Raw genomic sequence first — 4,222 nt, 5'->3', positions numbered from 1 at the left:
GGGGAATGCTTTTATGCCATATCGACCTTTTGCTATGCATCCTGCCAATGGAAACCATGTTGCCCATCCTTGAGGCATGACCACTCACTCTCCTCAGATGGTTGGTGCTGACAACCATGAGATCAACCTAGAACGGGCTCTTCAGACTTCTGTTCCAGTTACCGTTGAAACTCCTGACGATAACAAAGATGAGTACAAAGGCCCTTGCCTTAATTTTCATGTTCCTCCTCAGGTTACTCAACTTACTGTCCAGAATTTGAATCAAGGTGTTCAGATACCTCCACCTTATCCCTGGTCATCTTTGGCTACTGCACCTCCATTTATGTATCCTGGGGCACCTTATGCTTCATACCAGGGTCAGTATGGTCAGATGGTTAATTCGGGATTGATGTATCCTTAAGGGTATCCCCAGTTTACTTCTCCTTCAGTCATTGCTTTGGCAACTTCTCAGGGCGTTCAACTCCCCAATCATCAAACTAATCTTCAGACTGCTAATAAGATTTCTTTTGGTACAAATCAGAGCAGATAGGCAGACTATCGGTTATTAGATGAAAGGATAATAGCTATTGAAGGTTTCTCTGATTTCGATATGGATGCTAAGGATTTTTGCTTAGTTCCTAACGTGGTGTTTCCTCATAAGTTCAAAATGTCAAACTTGCCAAAATACAAGGGTTTAAGTTGTCCCATAAGTCATGTTGTTATGTATTATAGGAAGATGGTATCCTACATTGATAATGATGAGCTTCTTATCCATTGCTTCCAAGACAGTCTATCTGGGGCATCCTTGGATTAATACATGAGCTTGAAGTGCAGTAAGATCAGATCATGGAAGGACTTGTCTGAAGCCTTTCTCAAGAAATACAAGTATAACCGAATATGGCTCCCACCAGGTTACAATTGCAAAATCAAGCTTGCAAGAGCGACAAAATATTCAAAGAATACACTTAAAGGTGGCGTGAAATGGCTTCTCGAGTTAGACCTACACTGACATATGCTGAATTGGTTAATATTTTCATCAGCACTCTTCAAGGTATTTATTATGAGAAGATGGTTGGTAGATCGTCGTCCAACTTTGCTGACATAGTAACTATTGGAGAACATATTGAGAATGGGTTGAAAACAGGGAAGATTTCCAGCATTGATAATCAAACAATGGTCAAGAAATATCATGGTTTTGCTAAGAAGAAAGAGGCTGAGGCAAGTGTTGTGATAGCAAGTGTCTACCCTCAAGTTCAAGCTCATATGGCTCTTGTGCCATACTACCCTTATCTGTACATTGTCGCTGCCCAATATCAGCAACTTGCATACCAACCTCAGTATCAACAACCTCCACAGGCTCAAGTTCCTCAGAATCAGTGACCTCCGTAAGATAACAGAAACCAGAGTCAGGGTCAGGGCATACATTATGATAAGAAGCGTCCTCAGCGTGACCAGATCCCTGTATCATATGCTCAGTTGCTACCATATCTTGTCCATCAAGAGGCAATTATTATAAAAGAGATTTCGCCTACTGCTTCTCCTTACCATCACAAATATAATCCTAATGTGTCTTACGCATTCCACACCGGATACATAGGACATTCTACAAAGGATTATTTGGTTTTCAAAGCCAGGGTACAAGAGTTGATCAATCAGAAGATCTTGTCCTTCTTTAAGGAAGGGCCCAATGTCAAGACTAACCCATTGCCAAATCATTATGGATAAATGGTGGATGCATTTATTGGGGGAGATTTCTCAGATTCAGTTACCTCCATGGATGGGTATCAAGGCTAGTTATGACAATAATATCATATTGTTCAATCATGTCTCATTTGCAATATTTTCTTGTTTGTTATTTGTTGTTCATTTGTAAATCTTGTCTGGTTTTCAGATGATAATAATAATAATAATAATAATGAAATAAACATGCATGTTTTGATTAAATCCATTTGCGTTCACTCATATTTTACTTATCAGTATCAAACTGTTTTTTAAGCAAAATCAAAAGAGAATGATGCAAATAAAATGTGCAAGATCACTATCCATATGCTTTTGAATAAGATTGTGTTGATGATGCAAGGTATTGTTCAAATCCCTAAACACCGAATATATAAGGAAGATAGTCCCTAGCTAACCCCTTTTGGGCCTTGAGGTAGGAGTTTCTTTCTATACAATAAAACCCTAAATCTTAACCAGGGGCAGAGTAGTCTTCAGTTAGTTTGACCTCGCGTTCAAATTTAAAAAGGGAGAGAATCCCATCAAAGGATCAATTGTATCGTATCCCTCTCGAGAGGATTGAATCACAAATTCACAATGGTTATCCCTTACCAACAAAAGGAGTGAGACAGTCACGACCCTTGCAAGCAAATATCATCAGATTTGTTCCAATAAAAAAAGATGAGAAATGAAGAAAAATCAAAAGCAGAAGAAGAGCCTGCTAAGTCAAAAGCTTGAAAACAAGCGACTTAGGCAAACATTAGGGAATCTCAGTGGACTGCAAATCCCAAAGGATCAGTCCAGGAAAAAAATAAGGGAAAGTAAAAAAATAAAAAGAGAGAATCAATAACAAATTCCTCAGCAAGAGCAAACCAGTGACTGCAAACAAAAGTAAAAGGTAAGTGATTATCGCTCTAAATTCTCACTGGGTTCCATAACCATCATTGCTATTATCCAAAATCCTTTTATGAAAGGTGGATGTTTGTTTCGAGCTAACTGAATATAGGATTGGAGAACATCACAGAGAATGAGTGGATTAGAATAGGTTTTGAGCCTTATATCCTTTCTTTCTGAAATCGTAAATCAGGCCATGTTACAACCCTCAAAAGACCTAGTTGAAACAAGGTTTATTTTGAAAGTATATTATGGTAAGATCGCTCCAAAGCTAACTCCTAAAGATATGCTTGTCATTTGTATTGATATGACACTCTAATTGGTGATTCATTCACTATATGTCATAATCTTAGTGAACATACTTGAGTTTCAAAACTTGCATGAGCATGACATTACGATTATCATTTTCAAAATAAGCATTTTTACTTGTGAATAGGAACTTGACATCAAGAAATCTTACAATGAGAAGATTGAACTTTTCTTTTGATATCCCAAAGCACAAATCTCTTCAGAGCTCATTCAATTTGGGGCAACCACGTTGAGATTCTACAAATCTCTCTGAATCAGTCAGACAAGGGAAAAGTTACTTCAAACATCATATTGGGGCAGACCACCTCAAGAGCACGACAAGTCAATCACTCCCAGAATGGTTAGTCAAGAGGATACAATTCCAAGATGCTGGGGGCAAGCCAGATTGAGATCTTCATATGACAAGACTGTTTCATAACTTTGTTACTGGAGAAATTCATGTAGACACCCAACAGACTGTGGCAGAGGTAAGCTACAAACATACAAGCTTTCTCCATGTGTCAAATCAAGTCCATAGGTGCGACAACCACTGAAGTAGGTGTCAGAGAATCGCGTATGTATGACCTTTATCCTAGCTCAAAACTCCCACCGCCTGTAACATTAGCATCTAGCGTAACCATTATACAAATCATTATCATGCATAAGTGACATTGTTTCGCTCATGCATATCATTCATATAGCATAACACGAAGCCTTGCAACGAGAAAAGCCAAAAGTCCAGTTCTTAATTGGCATATCAAATATCCACTTCTTATTGGCATGCCCAAAGCCCAATCTTTGCTTGGCAAATCACAAAACTCCCGTTACATGACATCCATTCTCAATGGTATTTTTTTTGGATACTTTGGTATTTAATCCTCTTCTACCTCGAACGCCCAAAAAGATTGTGCAATATGTGCATTTGGGTCCATGATGATTAAATAGAGTAAACTATCATACCCCAAAATTTGCCCTCCCTTTTTCATCTTTTCACTCAACCCTTGATTTGAGATTCATCTGTATTCATTCATCTTTCATTCATATGCATCATTCATTCATGCTAACACTTGACAATTGATCATCATGGATTCAAAGCTTGTGGCTTGCAAAGCTAGGGTTTGCTGGTGGATCATACCTTAGAGATGTGACATGGCTTCTCATATGATCATCTTGGGAGTGAAAACCCTAATTGTTTGATCTTTGAGATATGAATTCAAGGAGATCTCATCATGGCATTCCTCAAGGCATTCAAACCCTAATTCCTGATGGTGTTTCTATGGGACCTTGTGGATGCTCTTTGGGCCTTATCTTGACTATCTAAACCCTAATTTGGGGTTCCTACTTG

Source organism: Lathyrus oleraceus, chromosome 3, assembly GCF_024323335.1.
Source record: "Lathyrus oleraceus cultivar Zhongwan6 chromosome 3, CAAS_Psat_ZW6_1.0, whole genome shotgun sequence".
In the NCBI taxonomy this organism is placed as follows: Eukaryota; Viridiplantae; Streptophyta; class Magnoliopsida; order Fabales; family Fabaceae; genus Lathyrus; species Lathyrus oleraceus.
This window is presented reverse-complemented; position numbering follows the sequence as displayed.